General features: G+C 34.0%; 1 protein-coding gene across 1 annotated transcript in view; it reads left to right on the top strand.

Annotated features, from left to right (window-relative positions):
* The first annotated feature begins 1,550 nt into the window (after positions 1–1,550).
* LOC129809752 (TWiK family of potassium channels protein 18) overlaps positions 1,551–24,172 on the top strand; it is a 244,932-nt gene continuing 222,310 nt past the window's right edge. Inside the window, exon 1 of the mRNA XM_055859806.1 lies at positions 1,551–2,088. The gene's annotated coding sequence lies outside the window, so the exon portion shown is untranslated. The remainder of the gene's footprint in view (positions 2,089–24,172) is intronic.

Below are 24,172 nucleotides of genomic sequence, written 5' to 3'. Positions count from 1 at the left end.
ATTAACTCTCTTGATTGCTGGGTTAATAATAGCTATTATAATTATCGGGTGACTGTATAATGTGGAAAATTTTATTATTATTTGTAAATTAAAAATGCCATGGGGAAATTACAAACTTTCAACTACCTTGGGCGATCAACACCATTTTTTGATAGAAAGTTGCTGCACTACATTGTTTTTTATTAAGTTTGTATACAAAACAGACATAATAATTTGCATTCATCAAAACTTCATTTATGAAAAAAATTATTAAAATTTAATTAGTATTTCGAGTTTTCCTAACACCGAAAGTTTTATTTCGAAGTAGAGTAAAGTGGTGCAAGTTGGGCAGTGGTACAAGTTGGACAATGGTACAATTTGGACAGGGCTTTTTGTCTTCATAAATTTAGTACTTCATTATTTGTATATTTTTAATGCTTTAGTTTTATAATTTGCTTCCTTGTGCTTAAAAAAAATTTTGTACTGTATTTATCAAGAAAAAAGCCATGTCCAACTTGTACCGGCGAATTGTCCAACTTGTAGCACTAATTCCAAATTATATCACTTTACCCTAATTGTATAAATTTTGTTTATAGTGTTTTTTTTTTGTGAAAATGATGCTAAATAAAATTTAGTGAAAAATAGGAAAGAATCAATTGCAAATGGGATAGAACTAATCCCATTGCGGGATATAGGCAATCGCAAAATTAAATAAAACAATCTGGTTATAAAAGATAGAATTTGATCGATAAATGTGATTGGAATATTTTCAATTCCTCAAACTTCGCAATGATAAGCAGTTCTTTTTTCCTAAGTTTAAGATATTGCAGTGTTACTAAGTAAGGCATGTAATGACAACTTCTTACTAAAATTTCAGAGAGTTTTTAAAGATTTTCTCAAAAGAAATGGCACTTTGACCAAGTTTTAAAGGAAAAATCTTCAAAGATAGATAAAAATCCAAAAGTTTTACATTAAAATTCCTCATCGAGCTAAACTTTGGGACCAGGAGCTTAAGAAAGTGCGATGACAGTCGTGTTGGCTGTAAATCACCTACCGCACACAGACTTTTTCCGGCGAAAGAACTGGGAATTATCTCTTGTAGTATCTCTACAACTTTCATACTTTTTCAGATTATCTAGAGCAAGTGTCTCATCCCCATACTATTTGAGCATATCCAAAGAGCGGCAAGCCCCTCAACCAGTTGATTTACGAAGCATAAAATGCAAATCAGTGTCAATTAATGTGGTTCATTCCGGTGGATTTTCCTGGTTTTTGGGCAAAAAGTTTTATCTGATAAGGAACTATTTGGTGGATGGGAAGATGGTAGGATGAGCTTCCCGCGCAAATTGGTGAAACATCGTGATTAGAGACAACACATGTAGGAATTGTATCACCTTGAGGTGTCTTGAGAGGACTCAGTGTCTCCCAAGTTTCAGTGACAAAATCCCTCGCGCATATCCTGCGGGGCTTTTTGGGGGGATGGATGGGTGGTAAAAGCTCCGAAAGTGCGGCGAAAGCTTCCGCCCTACACCGATAAGCGCCGATGCCGGGCTCTGTGACTGCCAGAGTTCAGTTTCGCGCTGCCTCTCGTTCGGTTCGCATGCTGGTCCTTGTGTCTGCTCCAGCTCGCGCTTCCGGGTGTGACTTGTGTGACTGATATCCTCCAGAGAACTCACCTTACCAATCACCTGCCAATCGCACGGTGTAATTAATCCCTCTGAGAGTGGAGTTAGTGTTTGAGTTGGAAATCCTCAACGACCTTTCGTGTCTCGTGGTCAAAAGGTTAAAGTCTGTCCCCCTTTTAAACTGTACCTCAAGTGGACCAAATCCCTCATGATAAAACTAATGGTGTGAAATTTAAATTAAATGTGCTATTGATCAAAAAATTTGTGCCACAAATCCCATTAATTCCACAAAAAAAGCCAATCGAATTCAATCAATTTAAAACAATTTTACATGCACACTTGTGAATTGACGTGGTTAATTTGGTTCAATTGAAGTGCAACAACGTGAAACCAAAAAAAAACCCAACCCCATCAGAGAGATTTGAGGGAATAAACTCCACGTAAAGTGCAACATCCTCTATACCTGGTGTTGTATCCCTTAAAGGTAACAGTGAAGAATTTTTGAATAACCTTTTTCTCTTGAAATGTGTCAAGTGGAAAAATGAAATGTGGGTAATTCTCTGTGGAAAATCTTTTCCCAAAATACGTGGCGAAGCAAAAAAAAAAAGTTTGGCACTTCTGAGGAAACTCAGCAATTTTCCAAGGGATATAAATTCAATTGAAGTCAATTTGAATACTTTGGTGTTGAAGAATGGAATTCGATTTAGAGATGATTGCTTGCGTGCACTTCCCCACCTGAGTGCCTTATTGCTCAAATAGGGGTCCATTCACCTCAATTTGGCCTAGTAATTGAATTAATCATGCTGAAGAAATTAATAAGAATATTTGAGAAGTAATACATTTAGCTTCTGAGAATTGCTTTACTTATGGTGCATAACGTTAAGGTCATGTGTTGTTTATTTGAAATGTTTTGTGTTTGTGATAACTGATAACATTTTTCAGAATCTTAAGATATGTTCTTAAACATTGATTATAGACATCTCAACATTCGCAAGCCGGTCAAACTTTATTCCAAGCTAGAGGTCAAGCAAAATAGTTCAGTATCTTTAGAGAAAAGATTTTCTCCAAGAGATTTTTCAGTTACAATTAACTCACTTTTTCTCATTTAATATAACTTTTTTTAAACTTTTTTCACATATCACTGAAATAAAGCAGTAAATTTCGATGGCTTAAAATATAAAAGTAATAAGTCGTAAATGGCCAATTTTACAGGAGAACAATTATAAGCTGAGATTTTACATGCTGAGTATGAAATTTTAAGAATTGAAATTACTATAACTTTGGGAATAATTAACTTTCCGGTGTAATATTCACAGGGAAGATAGAGGGTATCAATGAGTACCTGAAAAACGAAAAAAAATTTTTTTTCACAACAAAAACCCGACTTATTCGACTTATATTCTGACAAGTAGAATTAGTTTCAAATATTATGGAACGGTCAATGAAGACCGAAAGTCAATACTTTTTACCTTCGTAAAAAGGTTTTTAGCCTTGGAATAAATAAAAGAAGATAAATTGGACAAAAACCGGGAAGTAATTATACGGATAGATATGATTCCTTGAGGAATATGGATACAAATATGAAAGTATTCTAAAATCGATATGTCAAAAACAGTGATCTCTCTTTGACTTTTGGCAATTAATGTGATTTATTTACTTATTCCGCTTGGAGGGGAAGGCTTTCAAGCTGAAGTGAATCTGACTTATTTTTAAGGAAATGTGTGAGTTAGAACCAGCCAGTAAACTGTATTATCAATTGGTCTGATTCATTTAAGGAATTGAAAAAAATATGAAGTGTTCGAAGGCAGAGTATAATAAATAATACTTAGAAATAATATTTTAAATACCTAAATATAAAATTTTCCGATTATCAGTTAAATTTTCAGACTCAGATAAATTGAGAATTAGATTCTCCTTTCTTATCGAACATAGAAGACTTGTAGAACAATTAATATAACGTCCTAGGAGAAATATTCAGCAAATTCTTAGACTATATCCAGAAACCAATATCGTAAATAATTGTTCAACATCACACAATAATTAACATACTTAGCAAATTTATTACAAAAGCATAAAATTTCAAACTAAATAATCTGCACTAAATTAATTGTTCGAAGAGTAATGTTTTGAAATTAAGAAAATTTTGAAAAACATTGAAAAAATCAATGATATAAAAATTGGGAGCACTTTAAATTCTTGAAAACAACTCTTTAAAAGTGAATAAATATTCTAATTAGGAAAAATGTATTTTCTTTACAATTAATTCGACTGATTACTTGATATCAGTTTTTGTAGATTTAAGATAAACATGATTAAGCAAAATAATATTTTATCTAACTAAAAATAATTGATACGGAGCAATTTTAAAGCCATTACACATTATGAGAAATATTTCAATATGAATTATTTTGAAATAAATCGGAGAAGTATTTAGTAAAATATGATTTTAAAATGCTCTCCCTCAATTTTTCCGATGTTCGTCAGAAAAAAATTCCTCTTTCAAATTAAAAGAATTAGGTTTTTCTTCAAAGCTTTCGACCCTTGGTGTGGGTCTCTTCTGTGGGCGGAGAAAATATTTATTTATTTTAAGATAATTTTTAACAATTTTTCTCCCTCTCATTCGACTTACTCAATTTTGAAATTTTAAATATTTGAAAAACGTCTAACGTCTGATTAACAACACTATGTATCGCCACATTCGCTCTAAATTCCCGGGAAATTTTTTTATTAATATTTAACTATTTTTGATATTTCTTGGTACTTTACGAGTTGGATCTCTCACTATCGTTTTGTCTACAGAATTCTCTAAATTCAAATTCTGACCGGAAGAATTGAGGAGATCATAAAGTTTTTCATCAGACTCCAGAAGAAGAAAATGTAATTTTAAAATTCAACGTCTTCTTTTCAATTTTAGTATTGAGGGAAAGTACTTTACTTTCGGACAATTCAGTTTTTCTATGTGTTCCTTAAGGATTTAATCCATGGTTCTTAAAAAAAAATTGAGGCATTGAATTAGCTATAAAAATATAATATTATTAATGAATCAAATTCTTTAAAAGCATATTAAAAAAATGAATTGTACGAAGCTTAAGTCGTCCAAAAGTAACACGCTTTCCCCTATCTAATTAGGCTTCTATCAGTAATTAAAGGATGAATAAAAAAGCAACGTTTATGTTACAAAATAAAATATTAACCAGAAAGGGGAATTCAGTAGAATGATTATTCATATTATTTTTAATATTATTATTCAGTAAAATTGAAAGATAGAGAGAACAGTTTTATAGACTCTCAGCTCCAAAGAAGAACAGTTTTCACAATCCAATTTTTTTTTCAAATCCAAACCATCCTGGCTGCTAAGTGGTAAGAGATATTGACTTCCGGTTTTCGGTGACCCCCCCACAAGTCAATATTCTCTAGCGAACTAACTTACCCGAATCACCCCCATCCTTTTCATCCCCTCCAAAAACATGATTTTTTGAAAAAAATGAGATTTTTCTAACATTGCAAAAAATTGACCCTAGCGATTTCAATGATTCTGGGATAAGTTTTGTGTTTTGTAGTTAGTCCAGATGAATATTTCGTCCTTAGATACCTTTCACCGGAAAAGGCCTTATTGTCACCTGATTTGCTCAATTCATTAATTAAGAGGTTAATGATTTTTTGAAACCCTCTTCTTGAACAATTATCAACTTCAAGCTGGTTTTATGGTGATTTATAGACACATTTAATTCGACAATAATTATGCACCAGAAAAATTTGCGAAACGAATATAAGGCAGAGCTTCTTCTCGGGAGTTCGAGCAGTTTAAAACTATTTTTCAGATATTAGTTGTTATCTTAGATTTATATATTATTAAAAATTGTTTTTTATGTGATGGAATTGTCGTACGACATTTTTATGTTGAAAAGGAATCAGAAAAAATATGCTGTTTTTTTTTTAGTTTTTTGGCCCACGTAACCCCTTAACTAACCATTGCCATTTTTCCACTAGGTGGAGTTGGCACCCCTTGTACATCGTCATAATGTACAAGGACAAAAATTTTTAGCTTTAACATTTATGGCCGGTTGCCACCTGACGCCAAGTTAGTAAGCATATTGTAATGGCTTTGGGGTTGTCCGTTGGCAAGTATAATGCTCGCTGTTCCGCACACCATCCTTTTGTAACGACCTAACCATCGTCACAAATCCACAAATCCTCGTCCACCAAAATCTGAGAAATATAGTTAAAATCGCAAAGACAAAGTCCCCTATTCTGTCAGTCTGTAACCGAAAATTGGAAAATTGGGAAGTAGAGAATGGGATAGTATTAATTAATACTCTGAACCTTTAAAGCAGAGGTGTGCAAGAAACCGTTGAAACTGAATTAACGTCAAAATAAGTTTGTTATAGTAGCGTTTTGACCATTGACGTACATGTTTCATTTGACGTTAATTCGGTTTCAACGGTTTCTTGCACACCTCTGCTTTAAAGCCTCAACCCCTTAACTAACCTAATTTATTTATTTTTACTGTTTTATTTACCATATACTTCAGTTTATTTTTTGTAATTTAGTTTTGTAGAAAATTCTAGGAACTTATTCTAACATTCTTGACTACATTTTACTGCTCAAACTTCATTCTGATTTTATACTCAAATTAACTTTGAAACTGTTTAATTAAATCTCAAGTTATTTGCTACACATAAATATTATATTTAGTAACTCAATGTGAATCACTTGTAAATAAATTTGTATAGATACGATTGAAATGCGGTTTAATATGAATATTAATTGTATAATATTTGATTCAATTTACATAGATCTGAATTTTGGTCATGCATCACCATTGTAAATCGTGATTAAGGAATTTGAATAGTTTTAAAGAAAATATTAGGAATACTTAGGGAAACCCTGTCACCAATCACTTTGCTAAACAAAGTTTGAGCAATTAATACCATTTATCTAAGAGAAATGCCATATTAACTTGATTCTGGTATTGCACAAATGAGCAGTAAAAAAATTAAATTAAGTGTGTAAAAAAAAATCAATTTGAAATGCTGTTCAGTCGGTTTAACCCCTTATGTCAAACGGCTGTTACAGTCTGGCCTGGGCTTTGTCGGTTTATTCCAATTATCGTCGACTACATCGACTATTGTCGCATCTGCATTAATTTTGTGTCTGCATTTAATCCAAGAATTAATCATTATTTCCTTCAAGGCAGATACAAAATAACTGCAGATACGACTACGGTCAATGCAACCGACAATGTTTGTAAAGTCTCTTTACATTTCTATAGAGTAGGGTAAATGTCCTAATTCAAAACCAGTTCGAGATGCTTTAGCTTTGACAGAAGATTCAACACATTAAGTGAACATATAATTTGATAACTTCTTAAATACAAGAAAAAAAACGCAAGTTTAAAATGCTTCTATTGGAAACAAATTAATCCAAATGGAGACAAGGGAAAGTTTCTAATTGGAGATAAACAGTGTCAGTGAAACCGTGACGAAAGGCTTCCAAAACCTCGTTGAGTTGCTCTTGAGTGCAGGATTTGTTCTTATTCCTGGTCTTTTCTCCTTTCCCATCTAAAACAATAAGAAAATCTCTCTAAAAAAAATCATATTTCCGGGGTTTCCTATTGAAGCATTTGCAGACGCTTCAGAAAAACCCTCTTTGTTAACGAAATAGGTAATTATTTCATTTGAAAACTTCATGTACCGTTAACAATAAAGATTAGCATTTAATTTAACTAAAATTAACCAGAAATATGAAATAAATGTTAAACAAAACGAATAAACAACAGTCACCTTATTATGTTTTTCATTGGAAAAAATGGTCAATCAATGAAAAATTCGATGGTGAACAGGTACACTTTTAATTTTTCTGAGAAATTAACAAATTAAAATTTGTGAATATGAATGGATTTGTGCTTTATTTGGAGCAAAATTAACTAAATACTGAAACTGTGATATAGAAAATATATAAATATAATAATGTAGTACTGTATTTATCATGAAAACAATGACGTTTCCATTTGGAGTAGTGAAAAATTTCCATTTGGATCAAGTTTTGAATTAGCTTAATTTACTATATATACCCTTTCAATGAGTTTTCCGTCGTGTTTTATTCTATAGGTTGGTTTATAACGATAATATATTCGACAGACCTACAACTTAAGCCAAAATACGGCTTAACCATTTGCCCTAGACACATTTACGACTTAAGCCGAGAGAGGGCTTAACGTAGTTATAATCGAAATAATGGTTTGACTAAACGCCCAACAGTTTTCCACTAACTAAGCCGTTTCTCTGCTTAAGCCGAGAGACTGATTATTCAAAAACTGATGGAAATTTAATGTGAACATTTTTTTGATTATAATTACGTTAATCCGTATCTCGGCTTTAGTCGTAAGTGTGTCTATCAGGCATTATTCTAATCAAAAGAATGATTAGACTGCATTCACATGAATTTCCCACAAAGCTGTCTCCCGGCTTAAACTGTTCGTCTGTTTAGGGAATAAGCCAGCAATAGCCGCAAGAGAATGGGAACTGTCTCAATCAAATTGAATAATATATGCAATACGTTTTTTAACTTTAAAGGCAATGAAATTTTCGTAGAAGCATTGGCAAGGTGAATTTTAAAGGTTTTCATTTTTCCTATTAATTAAAATTTCGTAATAATTTCAATTTTTCCTGGCCATTATTAAATATTTGCTGACAAAATTTAATTTTCTAATGAAAAGATTAAATTTCTCTCCTGTTTATTTTTCCCCTGGAGTAAAAATTTCTTTGTGGCGAAACCATTAGGTTCTTCAAATCTCTGCATTTCTCTACAAAGAATTTCACAAATTTGTATTACCAGCAATTTTTGTATATACCAATGCTTTATCCCAAACAAGAAAAGGATCCAGTGGATTTAATGGCATTTCTCCAAGTTGAAGAATGTTGAGAAAATTGACTTCTTGTTGGATTTTGGGCCAATTTGTGTGAGGAGGGTAGAATGTCCTTTTGTTGTGTCTATTGAAACTTTTCATCCCCAAACGGATAAATATCAAGAGCATGCCGGATTTGCCAAGTGTCACAATCAGAATAGAGAAGAGGCAAGAGTCTGCCACCCCAGAATCCGAGGGTGATGATGAATTCCATTTACGGAGCTTTTAACTCAGGCGGATGCGAGTTGCTTGTAATATGATTATTCTCGTGTATGCTTTCAATTAAGTGTCCTCCTCTGCATTCACAAGCTCTTCCACCCCACATAAAACTTTCACATCATCCATCGCTTAAGCTTCCCCCTATCCTCACGACTTGGAGATTTATATCCTGCTCCCCTGAGAGGGTAGAAACTGAAGAAAATCTCCTGACCCTCGATACTTTTTCAACCCCAATGTATCGTCCCCTCGGGCGGGGATTATTAATTGATTCTCGATACACGAAAGCCACTCGCCATCAAACTCGCATCTATTGCATTTTGTGATTGATTAGACAAACTAGAGCAAAATGCTACTGGGAATTGGATAAATTGACGAATTCTGTGGTTTTACTTTCATCCCAATCTATTTTTCATTAATTATTGTTGCAATTAATTTTAAAATTGGAAAGCTGCACTAGTGAAAATTTTACGTTAGAACCTGGTAGAAATTGGCACACCGCTTTTTCATTATAAATTAATTTTATTACTTTTTCAATAATTCTTGTGATTATTTAAAAAAAAAACACTACAAGTGAGCACTCACAAATATTAATTGAAAAAATTGATATTCATTGAAAAGAGAGCTCAAATGTTATTCTGAAAAAAGAAAATTCAATATTATTTTTTCATTAATTGGATTTTCCATCGATTTGTGATATCACCGGAAATGAGCTTTATTAATTTATCCATACTTTCAACTTTCTTTTTGATTTCAAATACAATAAAATTGTTTGCTCAAATAAATTGAATCAAATTGAATTTCCATAGAACATTCCTTTCTCCAATTATTATAGAATTGAGGTTTGCGTATATACTTTTAACTAATAAATCAATTGATGTTTTATAGGGTGCACGCACATCATTAAATTATCACTATCGCATCAACAATTATTATCATATTTAATAGTCAAAATTCGACCAGAGATCAATTTGCAATTGGGATATTAATTGTAACGGTGAGAGTTATGCTATTTTCAAATTGGAAATTTAATAATACTAGCGAGTATTTTTGATATCTCAAATAACCATTTCTGTGGAAAACTTTATCAGAGTCTAAAAGAGTAATTGCACTCAAATAATTCATAAAACTGAAAGCTTTTCCAAAAGGACTAAAATTAGCAAATACAAGTATCAAAAATATTAAATACTAACTTAGTGCTTTCAAATTTTATAAATGATTTTTTGTTATTGTAAAGAGCGATTTTTGTAACTTACAAAATCATACGGTCTAAACTTTTTGTTTATAATTTACCGTAGATGCGAGTGACTTTCCTCCCAGCTGTTCCTGAGCTTTTCCTTAATTTTAGCACTTAAGAACAGTTTTCATTTATCCGATATATCATAGTCGATGACTATGACTATGACTATCATAGTCGATGACATAGTGAAGACAAGGGGAAAGCGCACTACCTTCGGATGCATACAAGCTTTAGACAACTCAGTTTTTTCCATGTTCTTAATGGATTTTATCCATGGCCCTTTTCAGGAAATTTTGGGCATTTGATTATCTATTCCCAGTACCTCAATTAATTTGTGAATTATTTTTATTCTATGAAGGACGGAAAATTTCTGGAGAATTAAAAAAAACTCGTTCATTCAAACTATCGACCCTCGATACCCAATAAGCATTTATCACTATAAATGAGTAGAGATGTCTGACATCTCAATACGAAAACGATGGTGAAGACTTTACATATTTCTTCTATATAACCGCATTAAAGAGGTCCATATTTTAGTGAATGGGAAATTTTTACATCCAAAATATAACAATTATTTATTTTAGATATAATCACGTCATCTTGTACGGTAAAATATATCAATTATGACTAAATAAAATATAATCACTATACAATATCACTTTTATAACTACTGATCGTAGAATTGTCATTTCTTTTCCATTTTCATTTAAGACGTGCTTAAACATTTTCCTCAATATTTATCCTCAACGATTCAGTCAGATTTCGTGTGACTCGTGTACTTTTATTGCGTATGAAGATTTAATGCAACGACTGGTTTGCGTTAGGGGATACAATATTAGTGAACAAAATTTTCTTCCCTACTTGAAATTCTCAAGGGAAAGCTGGGAAATTAAAGAAAATAAAATTGAATTTATTTCACTCAAAAATAGATTATATTATGACTTGTTTATAAATCTAAAAATGTTTAGTCGTAATTTTAAGGGAAAATAACAATATTTTAAATGGAATTTATCAAACAAAATGTGTTATATGTATTAATAGAAAATAACTGATATTTTCTATACATTTTTTAGTCAAGTTATTATACTGGCATTCAACGCACATAATTTTCAGATAATATACATTCATTGCGTTCACACATTATATTTTTAAGAATTAGCTCGATTACGTTAAAAATATGTTGGTTACATTTGAGACATACATTATTTGGATATCAAATGCCCCTTGGGTATAGCTACACATTTTTGCCATCTCTCTGGCAATACATAAACACTATATCAGTAAGATACGGTGTCTTTGGATCGAAACCATTTATCATCCCAATTTCACACTTCTTCAAAATTGGCCAAATGTAGCTCAAAAGTGCTATGCACCATCGATCGGAACAAATGGTAATCGGAAGGGACCGGGTCTTGAGAATATAGTGAGGGTGGTAGCTGATCCCACACATTTTCATGTTGATCTGGACTATAAAAGTGAAATTCCACGAGAAGCTGTCATATTGCAATATTACTCGTTCATCTCTCTTTATCCATTCCAATCGTAATTTATGGTTAAAATTAGTTATTATAAGTAACAATATCATTTGGCTACTAAGAAATTTGGCTGGCTTGTCAATTTTGATGCTTCACTAGGTGAAAGCCACGATGCTTTAGATTTGGTATATTCGGAATTCGGATCATAACCATTGCTCCTTACCTGTACCAATTCGATACTGGGAACTTTTCTTTCATAGCAAAAAAGCCAAATTTCGAAAGTGGTTTTTTGGTTTTTTGTTTGTTTTCAATCAAGTTCCGCAGCACAGATTTTTCAATGATTTTCCTTTTGCATATAAACGTTTGAAAATACCTTTCCGAGACATGTTTAAATGTCTCCGAAAACCAATTTGATCTTCTTCTTCAACCAGTAATGATTGCAGATCGGCTCAATCAATTGTTTTTGGTCCTTTGTTCCTCTTCTTCGAAATCACTATTTCTGAAATATTTTATCCGATTTTCGTAGGTGGTTTTCGATGATGCAAGCTCTCTGTAGGTCTCATTAGATAAATGATGAGCTGTACTTGAGTTTTTCCTCATGTTAAACTCCCACACATTTTTGTTAGTAAAATATTTTTTTGAGTTATACGGTATCTGTCGGTATTGTGACTGGAAATTGTTGAGAGATAGTTATCTCGAAACCAAAAAACAAAACATTACTTATGTGTATATACTCCATATATCGCTTCTGCTATATTTGTAAAAATTCACAAATGAGTTGAGGACCTAGTAAAATATAATATTGTGATGGTTTATATTCTTAATAAACTCGAAACTTTTCGAAGCTTGAGTCGTCTGAAGGTATCGCACATCGCACTTTGCTCTATTCTTCGCGTTAAAGGTGCAAAAAATAAGTGAAGTTAGCTAAGTTCTAAGTAAGTGCAATTAGGCATTATTATACCACCCTATATTTTCCTGAACTAACGGAGGATCGACAGCCGTGGGCTGCTAATCATGATGTCCTGAGTCCATTAAACCGATAGGGATAAGCTATTGAAATTGAAATGCTTAAAAAGCCCTTATTTAAGCTTAAATGTTTTAAATGATTTAATGATTTTAGTGAAATGTAGGCATGGTTCGCACACAGTGCACCTTCAAACAATTAGAATTTTCTCTTTACTTACAAAGTGATGGATTACCATTAATCTACTCGTCTAATGTAGTTAATATTTATCTATCTTATGGCTAAAAAAAGACCAACTAGCTTTTTGCAACCAAAGAGAAAATTCGCATCGTTTGAAGGACTACTGTGCGCGAACTATGTCTACATTTCTCCAATTGAGTTTCCTTCCAGAGCAACAACAAGAAATTTAGTTAGTTATTAAGTTTATAAGTCACTTAATGCCAAAGCGCTGATTTTATTACGTAGACGTAGAGTAGGTAATGTAGAATGCACTGGTTTGATCCTTGGCTTATGAGCAATTTGAAAACAAGTAGTTTACGAAATAATTCAAGACTGGAAAATAATTAAAGGAACACCAGAAATCACCTGAGATTCTTAGCAAACGACCAAAGCACGCATCCAATTCGGGGTGTTTGCAGGGTTGCATTTTGCGGGGTTTGGGGGTAAAGAGCCCCATCGAGCAAACTGTTCCTGGCAGTCGAAATGGATAAAATTGGCTCAACGCAATTCTTTACCCTCAAAATTCAACTCATAATCGAATTTTCACGCATTTCGAGTACCACACAATTGGCACAACACACAATTGTGGATACACGAAAATTTCATCGAATTCGCTTCATAAACACACAAGATACGGTACGGTCAACTTATTTTTGATCACAGCTCAGACCAGAAATTGTCTAGTGGAATTTATTTTATTTATATTTATTTTAAAATGAAACGAAAGCGCTTTGGTTCATCCATGACACAATAAAAATTTAATCCATGCCATAGTGGATGAGTTAAAGAAAATATAAAATATGGATATTTTGCAATTTAGCGATAGGGCAGGATGTAAGGCGTAACTATGATATTACCTACTTATGGTAAATTACACAGTGGTTATACGACGAACGGGGTGGGACACACTTACGACTTAAGCCGAGGGACGACTTAGTGGAAAATAATGGAAATGAAGTTTAATTATTATTTTGAATATAATTAAGCTAAACCGTCTCTCGGCTAATCCTCAGGTCTGTCGAGGCCCTTACGGAACGGTCACGAAAATCGATTTTTGCGCATATAATACTTGTGATATATGAGTGTCAAATCGTATAAATCCAAAATTTTGAACCCTTCTCACGAGGTCAGATTTAACCTATAAACATAAACATAAAAGCTGAGATTGTAAAGAATCTCAACTAGGGGAAGTGCTTGTAATTTGGGACAAGGTGCAAACTTAGGACACCAATATCCTAAGTTAAAAAAGAATTTCAATACAAATTCAAGTTTTTTGTTACTTCCTTTTCAAAAGTGTAATTTAGAACTTTGATAAGCAGTTTATCAATTTAGAAATTATTACTGAATAAAAATGTAGACATGAGTTTGACTGTAATTTTGGACACTTTGCTTGTAATTTTGGACAGCTAATCAACCTCAGTAGAATACCTATTGTTGTTCATTTAAAGAACCTAATTTACCAAGTCCTTTTCCCAATGAAATTTACTGTTGAACAATAAATTAAATTGTAATAATAGTTATTTATTTACATTTAGTTGTTTATTTCTAAATTCAATTATCATATTTCATTGAATTTGGCAATGTATATATAATTATGAAAAATATGCTGAAAATAGAATAATGCGCAATAATTTACAATAGTAGGACCTTCTTGCTCGTTACGTCCACCCCAATAGCTTCGGCTACTAACCTCCAGAGCGAAATGGAGGGCAAAGCTTCTTTTATATCGATTAAGCCAATTTTTTACACAATTCCACAATATTGTTCAAAAAAGCAAATCTTTTAATTAGTCTTATTTTGGATATTAAACTATAAGATACTTTACGATCCCTTTATATGTTTTTAAACAAATACAAATTCCGTAGCTCAACAAATCGTTTTCAATATTTCACACTTTTTAAGCTTTTTCCCGAAAAGCTATATTGACTGAACATAACGCAAAAATATCTCAATTGCCATAAGCTAAAATGTGATTGTCATCGAAATGCAGAAATGCAATATAATAAATGAACATTTCTCCACAATAGAAATATACTAATAATAATCAATATATTCGTGAATAAATTGTCACCAAATCCAATCTGAAAAATAATGGCACAATGTTGTGGTGCTATTTCAAATAAATGCAATATATTCAAGACATGAAATACGGTATTTTGAACATGAATCGCCTGTAACGCTTAAACTTTCAAAGCTCTTATAAAATGAATTATAAATCCTGATGAATAGTAATAAAATTTTAATTAACGAACTTTTCTATATATTCCTAAATAAACACAAGTTTTTGCCCTAAAGCTCTGTACAACAGAAATTTTAAATGAAGCTTTTACATGTGAAAAGTCATCTTTTTCACTCATTTTCATTTGTACTACTCCAAATGCTTTATTTATGGAAAGTTTAATTAAAAAATATATTCATTTTATTGTTTTGTTTTTTTTTGCTATAAAAATGAATTTTTGACAACATTTCTTCATGAAGCATTTACTTCTCTTTTTTTTGTTTTTTTTTTTAGCAAACGTTAAGCAGGATATTACAAAACCAAGAGTTCTTAATGCTTGTTTGTATCACTTCTTAATGTTCCGTAACTTTTCGAAGTAATTTACAGATTTTTTTAATGAAACCTCAAAAGCTCCGGTTTCAAATTCAAATCGTAATCAAATCAGGAGTGAAATGATAACTTTTCGATATTATCGAATTGACAGTAGATAAATCTGTATCTCTGAAATTTAGTGAACGATGGATTTTTAAACATTAATGTACTATTTATTGAATCATCTATAAAAGAGTGTGACTGTTGATAAATATTTATATTCACTACAAAAAGTGCAGCTATCATTACAATTTTTCAGAATCGATAATCGATACTATCGGAAAGAAGTCATCATATCACTCCAGATTTTGCTTCTTGGGTTTCAGTTCTCTATATAGCATTGTACAATTTTTAAAGTCAAAACAATTTTAAGACCATGAATTCTAAGACCAGTTTTTACTATTCTTAATTGGATTATAATGACGGTAATGGCTCTTATTGAATTAATATGGATAACTTACTCTTACACCTTGCAAGTTTAATATGAAACTTTAAGAACTTTGGTTTTATTAATGAACTTTCCTTGTAGAATATTCTTAAAGTAAGATATTTTAAAAGCATAAATTCTGAAAAACCTGTTTTTACTACTCTGAATTAGATTGCTTACATACTTACTTCAGTAGCCACTTACGTTCCTTTAAGAGGCAAACCTCTCAGACTTTATTGCCCGTCGTCAACACCAATCCGAAGTATTAGAAAGTTGTAATCATTAATAATACTAAAATTTCACTCGTCCAAAGTAACATTCTGACCAAATCTGGATGCTGCGACACCAGTGACCGTGTATTTCTTTTTCCTTCTGTTGATCTTGAGTCCCATCCTCCCAGCTTCGTTGGTTACTTCAATGAATGTCTCCTTCCTAGGCTAAGAACTGCGAGGATTCTTTCTTTTAATAAATGCATGATCTCTCTATATATCTCAATATCCTCTCCGCATCTAGGACGAGTTTGAAGAGGGTCGGGGACAGAGCATCCCCTTGCCTTAAGTTTGCATCCACTCTGAAAGTTCCCGACTTCTCTAGTACTGCCTTCACTTGGCACATTGAATTGGAGATGGTCATCTTCACTAAACTTATCAGTTTTGGGGGACAGCCCAACTCCTGCATGGCATTCCACAGAGCTTTTCTATTAATCGTGTCATAGGCCTGTCTGAAATCCACAAAAAGCGTGTTGAGATATTGTGCTTCCAGCATTTTTCCAGTATTTGGCGAATACTAAAAAACAGATCAGTTGTGGATCTCCCAGGCCGGAAGCCTGCCTGGTACTCTCCAGTGGCCTTCTCAGCATATAACTTCAGCCTATTCAAGATCAATCTTGACAGGACCTTTGATGAATTAGGTTGCAATGCTCTTTAAAGGCATTGCTTTTTAAATATATTTTGTAGGGTCGAAAGAACACTTGTTCGGCAGGAAAAAGCTTTTGGAAATTTCGTCAAATTATTGAAATTTACTATACATCATCGGTTGGATCAGCAACTATGCTAACTGCGTTTGCTTTGTGACTGCATTCGTCGCAGATGCCAAGCAACGATGCGTCGTTTACGACGAATTCAGACAGAAAGAAAATGCAGTTAGCACAGTAGCCGATCTAACCAATAAATGTATATCTAATAAACTTCAAGTAATATGACGTTTTTTCGTTGATTTACCTTTTCCTATACGGATTGGTGTTCAAATCTCGCATCCCAAATAATTCAGAATAAGGTGTCAATAGGTCCCTGACATGAGTTCACAAAATGCCAATAGGTGTTCCTTTTACCCTATACCGATTCACAAAATTCTCTAAGTAAAACATCATAATACCTACTTTTCTTAAAATCTGAACGTTCTTGAGCCCCATACCTGAATATAGGATATTTCGGGAGTCATGTCCTAGACACACTTACGATTTAAGCCAAATGACGGCTTAACGCAATATAATCGAAATAATGATTTGACTAAATTCCCATCAATTTCTCACTAACTAAACTGTTTCTCGGCTAAAGCTGACAAACGGATTAGTCAGAAACTGATGGATACGTAATCTGATCATTATTTTGATTACAACTACATTAAGTCATCTCTCGGCTTAAGTCGGAAATGTTTCGAGGGTACTAGAATTACCTAAAATCCCATAGTATTATCATAAGTATTTAAAAAAAACTATTATAATGCCTTTAAAATATTTCATTGTTTTAAAACAATCATTTTGCATATATCTCAAAAATTTTCTTTATAAAACGCTCCGCAGGACAAGAAATATCTCTTCATATAGTAATTTAAATCTCAAATTCGCTCTTGTGGCGAAAAGCTCAAAATTCTAGTGGATCCTATAAAACTATCCCATATGTTGATTGAAATTTCCCCTCAAAATACTAAACTTGATACAGGAAACTGCATATCATGGCTTCATATCCAGAAACTTCATGAATATGCAGGTGATTTTACTTGAGGCATCACGCTCAATTGCTTTATCAACTTTGGTTTTCAGCAGATTCCATCATTCTTGGAAGATTGCTTGGCTCTTGAAACTTCTTGACGATGAATTCATTGTATGTGAATATCTCTGTTAGATGCAAAAGTCAAAAGAATGTGTATAGGAGAAATACTTGGAATGGCATGTTCTTTTCAGCTGGATTCAATTGTTAAGAGATTCTCCTTCGACTTTGAGCTTTTGAGGTGATGGAGTGAAGCTTTTTCCTCAAAGTGATTACTCTGTGAGTGCTTTTCCTGATTCTTTCCACTGAAATTTCAGACCAAAAACCACCGTTGGAGAGGGATGAAATTTAACACATATCACACAATGTTCTGAAAAAGGGGGGAAGGGGGGAAATGTTAGCATTTTGTGAGCTTGTGTTTCCAACATCCGCCAAGTTTTGTCTCATTTTGTAATGCAATCGCGATGAGTTTCCCAACAACACAAATATTCCCCATTCCCCACAAAAAATATCGTATCAACCCCAATGTGTCTCTGATGGGAGACAATTGGAGTTTAAATATGCAAATCACAATATATGGTTCTTTTTGTTTACACGCTTAAATTCACGAATCGCTTCGTCTATCATAGCTTCAAAAAAAAGGGGGGATCGCATTTGATCCCTTATTTCGCGGGCCAGCGGTTTGGGGACAAAATTTTCGCAATTGAATGAGGTGCCAGAAGAATGGGTGGTATTTCCGGAAAATTTAATCAATTTTAATTTGATACGTACTCCATGGGCGAGGATACGCGAACAAGAGAAGAGATAAGAAGGGATGTATTTCCATATCATTTGTAGTCGGTGTTCATGTTTCCGCTGAGAAGAATGATTTCCGCCAAGGGCCCCAACGCAGAACAATGTCACCCCTTTTTCCAACGTGCTTTTATATTGCGTGGCATAATCTAAATTTTGGAGAATCCTCCACGCAATATTGACTTACATTTCACGCAGCCACGCATAAAAGATACCCTCTTTTATGAAATTTTCAAGACTTACACTGGCAAATTAATATAACTCTATATATATAACATTGTTTACTCAGATAAATCCATACTTTAGCACATTTACATAAAGTTTTTTCTTCACTCTACATCTGCGACACTTGTTTACAGAATGGCTGAAAGTGTTTACTTGCACAGACGATGCATCAATGCAGCAACATATCAATACACGTTATATGACCATATTGCAAACACTTCCGCCAATCTTCAGCTCAAAGAGCATATCGACTCTATCACTCCATTCTATCTTATAGCCTGCAGCAGAACGTACAAAAATTTGATAAAAATTATCAACAAAAATGAAATTTGGTCAATTTTTAAAAACTAAAAACGGAGACGGAAATCGTAAATAGTCAAAATATTGAAATATTCTGAACAAGACGATGATAGAATAAGAATGCGAGTATAAGCTTTCGATATGAGTTATCGCAGGGAGTTTAAGAGAATTATTCGTTGAAATCACATAAGGAACGTATCCTGTCCCGAATGAAGAAATACAACGCAAGTCAAGACAGTAGTACGACCTATTTTCTGTTTTTCAATTTATTCTTTTAGTCAACGTTTAAATCCTGGATGGGATCTCATTCAGGACTTCAGGACAGCAATAATCTCGGAGAATAATTATCAAGGAAATATTAAGAGTCTGTCTTTTACCAATCTTGCATTCCACACTTCCTCGTCCATCACCCTGAAGATGATCCCATCCAAGATCGATACGTTATTGTCTGAAAGAATAAATTGAAAAAACGGAAATCAGACCGAACTCACGCCTTGATTTGCAGTGAAAAAGGATTCCCCAAAAACTAAGCGAGGCATTCTGAAGGAGCTTTGACCTCGGGGCATACTCGGGACTAGGTGAATAAATTAATCCGAAAGAAAGAAGAATAAAAAATGTTTTGACATTAGTACTATTTTTTTAAAACATGGGCTAATGGTATTATTCTAAATTCCAATGAAAAATGAACATGCTTTTTGAGCATTTTACTGTTCTTAAGTGCTTCTACATATAATCAACTTTTTTGTCTTGATTTCTGTTACAACTGTTTGGTGGTCTTAGAAAATGATGAAAACACTAGTCGCTTAACCGGAAAAGGAAAAGTCGCTTAACCAGAGATAAAACCGATTACTGGTCTTGGCCTGACTCAGGACCCGTCGCCACTCGAGCCTGTTACGTGCCCCTGTTGTCCAATTCCGCAACCTAAATTAGCTCCTAGTCTACGCCGTCAGTTAAGAGCAAGTTGGGTCGGCCTCGTTTCCTCGAAGCATAGAGTACGTGTGTATAGACTTTCAGGCTGGGTCGTCCTCATCCTTGCGAACCAGGTGACCAGCCCACCGGAGATTATTTTAGGCATATTTCCTTGACTAAAGTTACTTCTCAGTAGCGCTTCAGACTAGAGGTTTAGCTAAGTTCCCGAGGGCCTCAAAACCTTAAACAGTAATCGATTTGAATGATTTTTCAAAATGTTCAAAATGGTCATTTGCCCTTAATAATCCAATCTTAAGTCACAATTTTCCAAAAAATCTTTCCTGGTAAGATGTTAGAGAAGTTAAGCCATATGGCTAAGCCTTATGTCTGCAGCCCGTATAGCGCTAATACACCTCATAGTTGTGTAAACTCCGGAATCGTTTCTCCTCACATTCGGAGAAAAAATCCATCATAGAATCCTCCTTTCAAGCGCGGCTAAGAGATAGCAAGTCTTTTATACTTAAGGTTCTGGACCGGAAAACTCTTCACAGACTGGAATAAGCCACATTGGCTTTTAGCTGCCGCGCGCGGACTTCTGTTGAGATATTGTTGTCGACTGTGATTGTTGACCCAAGGTAGACATCGGATTTAACAACTTTAAAGACGTAGTCCTCCATTGAGAATATTGTTTAACCGATGTTCTCCTCTCCGTAGATATTTTGCGGAGTTGCTGCTGACGAGTCCACCACGTACTTTGTTATGCCTGAATTTATTTTTATCCCCAGACTTTGTGCCGCTTGTTCAGTGCATCCCGCGATATCTATATCGTCAGCATATGCTAGGAGCTGCGTGGATAATGACCACCTCATACTCACGCCAGAGCGATGGATAGGTTTCTCTTGTGCCAGGTCGAAGAGAACACACGATAGTCCGCCTCCTGTCTCAGGCCGTTGTTCACAGGGAACTTCCGTGACAACGATCCGTTCGCCTTAAGTTTGCTGCTAACATCGCTCATAGTCATCCAAATCAGTCTGAGTTTTTCTTAATCAAAAAGGTTGTACCTTTATATTTTTCTTTAAATCCTTCACTTGGCCTTTAGTTATTTTCAAAATGAATCTGAAAAAAATTTTGATTGCTTGGGTATACCTGTACTTTAGGGAAAGTATCACTGAATAAGTAGAATTTTCAGCGACTTGTTCCACAAACTATTTCTCAAAGTGTCGATGAAATTTTGAGGCAAATTGAAACTGTAGAAATAACACTTTTAATTGCAGTCATGAACGAATAATTCAACAGTAAATTTTCGCGTCTTTGCCTTTGGGGCATCATTAACAGTAAAATGCAAGTCGCGTGGTGTAGAAGATTCGAGCAGAAAATTGCATAGGAAACAAATTGAAGAAATTGAAGCTTTCAGGCACATTTCCCATCCTTCTCCGCATTCAAGTGAAAAGTTTGTTATACAATGGAAATGATATTTTGAATCTGTGGTAACTCCGTGTCTTCCTGCGTCATCGTCAAGTGTGCACAGTTGTAGATTCTATCATTGTCGAGTTGGTGCAATTTGACTAAATTGCCATTTACATGTATTAGAACAATTCGAGAGAAAAGTACTGTGGTGGAATGAGCTTGAAAGTTTCTCATTTTCCAAAAGGCATCAAGTGATATGAGCAGGGAGAAAAGTCCATTGGGTAATGGATGTGACGTTTTTTGAAAGAGGAAGGAAGATAGAGAGACAATTTTGATGTGTCTCAATGTGCTTTTCCTCTCAAACGGCCACTATAAAACTTTGATTCACTCCACTGAATTTTCAATTTAATGAAATAAAGAGCTTTCTGGTGTCACTTTTACTGCCAAACATTTCGAAACGATTGAAATCCATGTGAATTTTCTTTATATACTTTATATAGGGAAATGCTTTTCCCCCCCGTAGTCCCCTGGAGACACACAAAAGCCACTCCCTCCCATCATGGTCTTCCGATCGAGTTAATTTACAACTGTGCGGATTCTCTGCATACAAATTTCCCTCATTTCCCTCGCGCACACATCGCTCACATTTCGGGGTAACTTCCTCTCCATTTATCTCCCTTACCAACAAAATTCCCCAACACTAAGTATATTCTTCACATACTCAATGTTGTTTGTCATATCAAAACAGCCATGTCCCACATGCAGACTTTGCTGCCAGAACAACAAAATACCACTCATGTTGTAGAAAAGTTTCTCAAGATCCGATTGGTCAGGACCAGACAGTGTTCAGGGAAATTTGAAAAGAACAACACATTTTATCGATCAAAAAGGAGCTTATGCGATTGTTGAAGGTGTACGCAATAACAATGATTTGTACATTGAGATCTTAATCCAAAAAATACGTTTTTAAGTCTGAATTACTCTTGAGGTTGCGTATCTATTGGATGCAATTTGTTTTTTAACAATTTATTTTATTCAAACCAGAAGAATTTGTGTTTTTCCAGGACTTTCGACCCTCGGTACGAGTCTCTGTTTCAAACTGATTCTAGTTGACAAACATCAGTCAGTAGGCAGTATCAAAGAATCGATATGAGAAGACACACAAAGTGTCCCAGGATTATGCACTTTGGGCTCATGAACCTGATGGAATGATGCACTCATAAATTATGTTCTTTGCCTTCCATTATGATCTTATTTGTGAAATATTTTTTGAAATATATCCCTAGATATTATAATGCGGATATTTTTATACACTTAATTTGAAAATCATTTATTATGAACGGTTTAGTGCCAAGATTTTGCTGAAAAAGTAGCATCCAAAACATTTCGCATTTATTGCGGCATTTCTGTAACTTATTCGGGAGAAATCTCTTGTGCGTATGCAAATTTCCGGATACATAAAGCCATTTCGAGCGGTTTTCTTTGGTCCTGCAAATGTGCATAATTCTGGGACCTCCTGTAATCGCTTAAATTCCGCAGGAGACCGTATCTGAAATTTTGAAGTTTTACAGGTTTTTAACGTAACGTTGATTGTCTGTCTGACCGTTACCAGAGCAATAGACCAAACAATTATAGATTTATTAGATTGGATTATATAGGGAGTATTTTACTATCTATGAGCTATAGACACCAAAGCTCTATTTGAGGTCCTTATGTCTATCATACAAACTTATGAGAAAGATCAGTCGACGATGGATGATACGCTTATTTTAGGACAGAATGTCCTTCCGGTGAGTGTTGATGTAGTGGGTGCAATCCAAAAGTAAAACACACAATTTACCAAAGCTTTCGACACCTATCGTGTCCTCTGCAATGGTTCTTGGTTAGTCTTTTCTTCAGTTTGTCTTTTTCTCACATTAGTTTCTTGAAATTAGTTAGGGTAAGTGTGCCAAATTTCGGCATTGTTGCATGCAAACGCCAATTGTCTTTATTTTCTCTAAAATCATTCTTAATACATTTTAAAATCAACAAAAATGTAGACATAGCTTTAGTGGCCTATTTCAGCGACCTTCATTCACATTGTTCCTTGCCCTTCCGGAATTCTTCCAGTGCTTCTTCATATCATCTCGTTAGTCGAAGCTACATTTTTTGTTATTTTTTTGAATTGAATAATCTTTAGAGTATGCAGAATCTTAAAGTTGATGGAAAGTCAAGGAACACAAAAGTGGCCGGAATTGCAAGCTGGCCGGAATTTGGTACACTTACCCTAGTAGCAAATTCTTTTCTTTCTTTGTTGCACAGCAAAGTATCAAGCTGTTTGGTGTGGAACAAAGAAAGAAAAGAATTCGCTGTAAGGAAAATATTTAAAAATCAGTGCTAAAAAATTCACTACTTTTTACTTCTCACCATCCTAGCTACTAAACGGCAAGATATATTGACCTCCGGTCTTCGATGACCCCCCCCCCCCCACAAGTCAATACATTCTATCTAACTAACTTACCCAAATTACCCCCCATTTTATTTTCTAAATTCCTTGTTCGAATTCTAAGAAACTTACGACATTGAACAAGGTCTATGGAGGCTATCTATGGAAAAAAATGAAGCCGCTATCCTTTTTATTTTGGAAGACATTAAACTTTAAAATTTTCGTTTTGTGACTTTTTGCCCCAGTCCCCCTATTGGTAAAAGAAAGTTAAAAAGTTATAAAATATTCTAAATGTTTTATTACACATCAAAAATGTTTTGGAAAATTTTTGGTAAATTTTTGTGAATTGCTTTTACGAAATTCTCGTAAGTCGTATAACTCTCCAAAAAGTTCGTAAAAGCTTGTTCTTTTTCACAAACTTTGTTTGTAATGTCATCGCTTTACGAGCATTTTTTGTTTTACAAACATTCGTTCGTACACTTTT

The sequence above is a fragment of the Phlebotomus papatasi genome, chromosome 1 (assembly GCF_024763615.1).
Source record: "Phlebotomus papatasi isolate M1 chromosome 1, Ppap_2.1, whole genome shotgun sequence".
Classification (NCBI taxonomy): Eukaryota; Metazoa; Arthropoda; class Insecta; order Diptera; family Psychodidae; genus Phlebotomus; species Phlebotomus papatasi.
The sequence above is the reverse complement of the archived record's forward strand: the minus strand, read 5'-3'. Positions and strand labels throughout refer to the sequence as shown.